This window comes from Propithecus coquereli, unplaced genomic scaffold (assembly GCF_000956105.1).
Source record: "Propithecus coquereli isolate 6110/MARCELLA unplaced genomic scaffold, Pcoq_1.0 Scaffold182, whole genome shotgun sequence".
Taxonomy (NCBI): Eukaryota; Metazoa; Chordata; class Mammalia; order Primates; family Indriidae; genus Propithecus; species Propithecus coquereli.
In genome coordinates this window covers 762225-770314 of record NW_012142968.1, presented here as the reverse complement: position 1 = coordinate 770314, position 8090 = coordinate 762225, and positions in this window count along the sequence as shown.

The window sequence follows — 8090 nt, the reverse complement described above, 5'->3', positions numbered from 1 at the left end:
AATGGTGGTTTTTTGAAAAAAATAAACAAAATTGACAGGTCTCTCCCTAGATTAACCAGGAGCAGAAAAGAAAGAACTCTAATAAGCTCAATCAGGAATGAAAATGGAGAAATTACAAATGATACCAGAGAAATACAAAATATCATCCATGAATATTATAAAAATCTCTGTGAACATAAACTTGCAAACATGGAAGAAATAGACAAAATGCTTAGAAACACATAGCCTCCTCAGGCTCAATAAGGAAGAAATAGAATTCATGAACAGACCAATATCAAGTACTGAAATTGAAGCAGCAATAAAAAAACCTTCCTAAAAAAAAATACCCAGACTCTGGTTTCACACCCACATTTTACCAAACATTCAGAGGAGAACTGCTGTATATCCTGCAGAAATTATTCCACAACATTGAGAAGGAAGGAATCCTCCCCAACAAGTTTTATGAAGCTAACATCACCCTGATACCAAAACCAGGAAAGGATGCGATAAATAAAGAAAACTATACACCAATATCCCCTATGAATATATATGTAAAAATTATAAATAAAATCCTAGCAAACCAAACTAAGTACCTCACCAAAAATAAAAATTTCATCAGGACAAATTGGGCTTCATTCCAGAGATGCAGGAATGGTTCAAAATACATAATTGTATAAATATAACTCACCGCATAAATAGAAGTAAAAACAAACATGATATGATCCTCTCAATAGACACAGAAAAAACATTCAACAAAATTCAGCACCATTTTATGATAAGAACACTTAACAAAATAGGCATAGACAGACTTACCTCAAATTGACAAAAGCCATATATGACAAACCCATAGCTAACAACATACTGCTTGGGGAAAAATTTAAAGCATCCTCATTTAGAAATGGAATCAGACAAGGCTGTCCTCTGTCAAAGTTTCTACTCAACATAGTGCCAGAAGTCCTAACCAGAGCAACAAGAAAAAAGAATATAATCAAGGGCATCCAAATGGGGGCACAAGAGGTCAAACTATCACTCTTTGCTGATGATATGATCTTATATCTAGAAAACTACAAGGATTTTTCCATGAGACTACCAGAATTGATAAACAAATTTAGCAAAGTCTCAGGGAACAATATCAATGTACACAAATAAGTAGCATTGCTATACACTGACAACAGTCAAATTGAGAACCAAATCAAAGACTCTATACCCTTTACAATAGCAACAAAGAAAATAAAATACCTAGGAATATATTTAACTAAGGAGGGGAAAGAACTCAACAGAGGAAACTACAAAACACTGAGGAAGGAAATACCAGAGGACGTAAACAGGTGGAAAATGATACTATGCTCATGGATCAGCAGAATAAACTTTGTTAAAATGTCTATACTACCCAAAGTTATCTGCAAATTTTATGCAATCCCAATGAAAATACCAACATCATTTTCTGAAGATCTAGAAAAAATAATTCTATGCTTCATATGGAACAAAATAAGACCCTGTATAGCAAAAGCAATCTTAAGCAAAAAGAACACATTTGGAGGTAACAATTTACCAGACTTAAAGCTATACTACAAGGCTATAGCAACTAAAAGAGCATGGCACTGGCACAAGAACAGAGACATAGACCAATGGAACAGAACTGAAAACCCAGATATAAAACTATCCTCACATAGCCATCTGATCTTTGACAAAGCAGAGAAAAACATATACATGGGAAAAGTATCCTTATTCAAAAAATGGCACTGGGAAAACTGGATAGCCACATGTAGAAGACTCAAACAGGATCCACACTTCTCACCTCTCATAACAATCAACTCACAATGGATAGAAGAGGTAAATGTAAAGCATGAAAGTCTAAGAATTCTACAAGAAAATTTTGCAAAACTGTTATAGACATCAGTCTAGGGAAGGAATTTATGAAGAAGACCCCAAAGGCAATCATAGCAATAACAAAAATAAGTACATGGGACCTAATCAAATTAAAAAGCTTCTGCACAGCGAAGGAAACTATCATGAGAGCAAATATACAACATACAGAATGGGAGATAACATTTGTATGCTACACATCCGATAAAGGGCTGATAACTAGAATGTGTATAGAACTCAGGAAAATCAGCAAGAAAAAAAAACATTAAAAAGTGTGCAAAGGACATGAACTGGAACTTTTCAAAAGAAGAATGACTAATGGCCAACAAACATAAGAAAACATGCTCAATATCTCTAATCATCATGGAAATGCAAATCCAAACCACAATGAGATATCACTAAATCCTGTTAGAATGGCATTTATCAAAAATTCCAAAAACAACAGATATTTGCACAGATGCACAGAGATAGGAACACTCATACACTGCTGGTTGGACTGCAAGCTAATACAGGAAAGTAATATGGAGATATTCAAAAAGCTAAAATTAGAACTACCATTTGATCCAGCAATCCCATTACTGGGCATCTACCCAAAGGAAAAAAAGACATTCTATAAAGAAAACATCTGCATTAGAATGTTTATAGCAGTACAATTCACAATTTCAAAGATGTGGGAACAACCCAAGTGCCCATCAATACATCAGTGGATTAATAAAATGTGGTATATTTATACCATGGAGTACTATTCAGCCACAAAAAAACAATGGTAATCTAGTATCTCTTTTGTTATCCTGGATGGAGCTGGAGCCCATTATGCTAAGTGAAGTATCACAAGAATGCAAAAGAAGCATCACATTTACTCCTCATCAAATTGGTATTAATTGATCAACAATTTTGTGCATATATGGTAATAACATTCATCAGGTGTCAGGCCGGTGGGGGGAGGAGGGAATGGATATATTTACAGCTAATGGGTGCAGTGTGCACTCTCTGATCATGCTATACATCTGACTCTGGTGGGTAAAGTCAATATATGTAATCTAAATATTTCTATCCATATAATATTCTGAAAAAATTATATATATAAACAGCTTTTAAAAAAATAAATATCATCTTCCCAAAGAAACAGAAGGTGAATGTATCACCATTAGACCTACTCTACAAGAAATGTAGCAGGGAGTTCTACGTGTGGAAGTGATAAGACAATATCTAAATTCATGAGAACACATAGAAGTACAAAACCCACTAGCCGAGCAAACATCCAAATGAAGGAAAGTACTCAAATGTTACCACTAATAAAACCCAACAACAGCAATGATAATGAAGTGAGAAAGGAATAAAAAATACACAAAACTATAAGAACTCAATTAATAAAATGGCAGAAATAAGCTCCCACATATCAATCATAACCTTGACTGTAAATGGATTATCTTTTCCACTTAAAAGTGACCCAACTATACACTGCATACAAGAAACTCATCTGACCAGTAAATGCACATATAGACTAAAAGTAAAACGATGGCAAAATATATTATTCTATGCAAACAGAAACCAGAAATGAGCAGAAACATCTATTCTTGCATCAGATAAAACAGAATCTAAGTCAAAAACAGTAAAAAAAGAAAAAGAACCTCATTATTTAATGATAAAATAATCAAATCAATAAGAGGATAAACAAATTCTAAACGTATGTGTACTGAACATTGGAGCACCCAGATATATAAAATATACTTTATTAGATCAAAATGAGAGAGAAACTCCAATACAATAAAAGCTGGGATCTTCAACAACACAGTCTCGGCATTAAATATATCATCTAAACAGAAAGTTAACAAAGAAACATTGGATTTAAACTGCATTTTAGACCAAAAAGACATAGCAGATAGATATTTACAGAACATTTCATCCAACACCTACAGAATACACATTCTTCTCATGAGTACATGGAACATTCTCTAGGATAGACCATATGTAATGCACAAAAAAAGTCTCAACAAATTTTTGTAATTCCAAATCATATCAAGTACCTTCTCAGACCAAAATGGAATAAAACGAGAAATGAATAATAAGAAGAACTTTGTAACCTGTACAAATACAAGGACATTAAAAACATGCTCCTGAATTAAAATTAAGGCAGAGATAAAAAGATTTCTTGAAAGAAATGAGAAAAGAAACACATCATATTAAAACCTATGAGATACAGAAAAAGAAGTACTGTTATGGAAGTTTATAGCAATAAATGCCTATATCAAAAAGTAGAAAATTCTTCAATAAACAATCTCATGATGTACTTCAAGAAATTAGACAAGCAAAACCAAATCAAACCCATAATGAGTAGAACAAAAGAAAGAATAAATATTAGAGCAGACTAAACCAAATAGAGACTTAATAAATACGAAAGCTCAAAAAAACAAAAAGTTGGGGTTTTTTTTGAAAAAATAAATAAAATCAATAAATCATTAGCTAGACTAACAAAGAAAAAAGAGAGAAGACTGAAATAAATAAAATCATAAGTGAAAAATAAGGCCTTAAGATTGATGCCATAATAATGTAAAAGATCATCAGAGACTATTATAAATAACTATACACCAACAAACTGGAAAGCCTAGAGGAAATGAATAACTTCCTGGACATATGTGACATACAAAGATTAAATCAAAAAGAAACAAAAAAACCTGAACAGACCAATAGTGGGTAATGACATTGATTTGGTAATAAAAAGCCTTCCAACAAAGAAAAGTCTAAGACAAAATGGCTTTACTGCCAAAATCTGCCAAACTTACAAAGAAGAAATAACTGCGATATTCCTCAAATTATTAAAAAATTTAAGAGAAGAAAATTCTCCCTGGCTCATTATATGAATCCAGCATTACCCTGATACCAAAACCACACACGGATGCACTGAAAAAGAAAACCACAGGCCAATATCTCTGATGAATGTAGATGCAAAAATCCTCAACAAAATACTAGTAAACCAAATCCAACAGTACATCAAAAACATAATATACCATGATCAAATAGGATTAATCCCAGGTATGCAAGGATAGTCTAACATATGCAAATCAATATACGTGATATATCACATCAACAGAATAAAACTCAAAAACCTTATGATTATCTCAATAAATGCAGAAAAACCATTTAATAAAAAGTCAACATTCCTTCATGACATAAACTCTCACAAACCAAGTAAAGAAGAACATATACTAAAATTATAAGGGCCATATGATAAACCCACAACTAAACATCATATGGAAAAAAATCTGAAAGCCCTTTCCTCTAGAAACTGGAACAAGACAAGGATGCTCACTTTCACCACTCTTACCCAACATGGTACTGGAAAATCCTAGCCAGAGCAATCAGGAAAGAGGAAGAAATAAATGGCATCCACAATGGAAAAGAGGAAGTAAAATTGACCCTCTTTGCAGATGATATAATCTTGTTTCTAGAAATAAACAGATTTCACCAAAAAGACCCACTTAGATCTGAGAAATAAATTCAGTAAAGTTGCAGGATACAAAATCAACATTAAAAAATAAGTAGCATTTCTATATACCAATAATGAACTAGATGAGAAAGAATTCCAGAAAGCAATTCTATTTATGATAACTACTAAAAAAATCCTAATAATAAAATTAACAAAGGAGGTGAAAGATTTCTACAATGAAAACTACAAAATACTAATGAAAGAAATTGAATACAATACAAACAACTGGAAAGATATCCTACATTCATGGGTCAGAAAATTTAATATTGTGAAAATAGCCATACTACCCAAAGAAATCTGCAGATTCAATGCAATCCCTATCAAAATACTAATAACACTCCTCACACAAGTAGAAAAAGCAATCCTAAAATACATATGGAACCAAGAAAGTGTCAGAATAGCCAAATTAATGCTGAGCAAAAAGAAAACAGCTGGAAACATCACACTATCTGACTTAAAAATATATTACAAGGTCACAGTAACCAAAAACGCAGTTATTGGCATAAAGGCAGACACTTAGCGAAATGGAACAGAATAGAGAATCAGAAATAAATCCACATATTTATAGTTAACTGATTTTTGACAAAGGAGCCAAAAACATACATTGGAGAAAGAACACATTCTTCAATAAATGGTACTGGGAAAATTTAATATCCATATACAGAAGAATGAAACTAGACTCCTATCTCTCACCATATACAGAAATGAACTCAAGATGGATTAAAGATGTAAATATAAGAATAAAAAATATATAACTACTAGAAGAAAACATAAGGGATACACTTCAGGACATTGGTCTAGGCAAAGATTATAATGTCTAAACCATAAGGCTAAGAACTCAAAAGCACAGGCCACAAAAACAAAAATATAGAAATGGAACTTTACCAAACTAAAAAGCTTTTCACAGCCAAGGATATGATCAATAGATTGTTGAATGGGAGAAATATTTGAAAACTATTCATCTGACAAGGAACTAATATCCACAATATACAATGAACTCAAACAACTGAACAGCAAAAAGAAAAACAACAACAACAACAGCAACAACAAAAAACGTCCAGTAAAAACAACAAAAAAATAAAATAGACAGAAAAAAATCATTTAAAATTGGACAAAGGATCTAAATAGATATCTCTCAAAAGAAGACAAACAAATGGCTAAAAATTGTATGAAAAAATGCTCAACGTTACTAATCATTAAGAAAATGAAATCAAAACTACATTGAGATTTCATGTTACCTCAGTTAGAATGGCTACTACCAAAAAGACAAAAAATGATAGATGCTGCTGAGGATGTGGGAACTCTTATACACTGTTGATGTGAATGTAAATTAGTATATCTGCTATGAAAAATAGCACTCACAAAAACCAAAAATAGATCTACTATAAAATTCAGCAATCCTACTACTGGTTATATATCCAGTGGAAGAGAAATCAGTATATTAAAGGGATACCTGCAACCCAGTGTATATTGTAGCACTATTCACAATAGCAAAGGTATGGAAATGACCCCAGTGTCCATTAACAGACTAATGGATAAAGAAAATGTAGTATATATAAAAAATGGAATACTATTTGATCATAAAAAGAAATAAATCTTGTTATTTGCAGCAACATACATGGAAGTGGAGATCCTTAAGTTAAATAACACTAATGGGAACTAAAAAAGTTGATCTCATGAAGGTAGAGAGTAGAATGATAGATATCAGAAACTGTGATAGGTATGTCCAGAGAGGGTTCAATGAAGAGAGTTGGTTAGTGGATACCAAAATACAGTTAGACAGAAGAAATAAGTTCTAATGTTCAATAGCAGAGTACGGTTACTATAGTTAAAAATAATGTATTGTATATTTCAAAATAGCTAGATGAGAGTATTTGAAATGTTCCCAACACATAGATATGATAAATACTCGAGGTGATGGATACCCTTAAATACCCTGACTTGATCATTACACATTTTATGCATGTAACAAAATATCACATATACCTCATAAATATGTACAAATATGTTCTACTCAGCCACAAAACCAATGGTTATATAGCACCTCTTGTTTTATATTGGGGAGAGCTGGAGCCCATTCTACCAAGTGAAGTATCCCAAGAATGGAAAAACAAGCACCACATGTACTCACCATCAAATTGGTATTAGCTGATCAACACTTAAGTGCATATATAGTAATAACATTCCTCGGATGTCGGGCAGATGGGAGGGGGGAGAAGGGGATGGGTATATACACACCTAATGGGTGTGGTGCGCACCATCTGGGGGATGGACATTCTTGAAGCTCTGACCTCAACATTTGTACCCCTGTAATATGTTGAAATAAAAAAAATAAAAGCATGTGTTTATACAGAATTATTGGTAATCAGCACATATGCAGGCCCAGGGATGACACAGAAAAGAGGCCTGAGAGACCTTAAGATTTTATGCCAGACTCATTGGTGAAAGTTTCAACTGCATTGAACCAGAATGCAAAAACTGGGAGAGATTTTGCTTTCTGTTATTTTTCAAATGGCCAATATAAACGAAAAGTTTCACAATGTATACAAAGAAACAGAAAATATTGTCCACTCAAAGAAACAAAATAAATCTCAAGAAAATGGTGCTGGAAAAGCACATGCATTGGAAAAAGACTTCAAAAAAACTATTTTATGTTTCATGTAAGCCTCGAGGTAACCATAAAGAAAAAAGAATTCTAGTAAATACATAAAAGATGAAGAGAAAGGAATAAAAGCATACCACTACAAAAAAAAAAAAA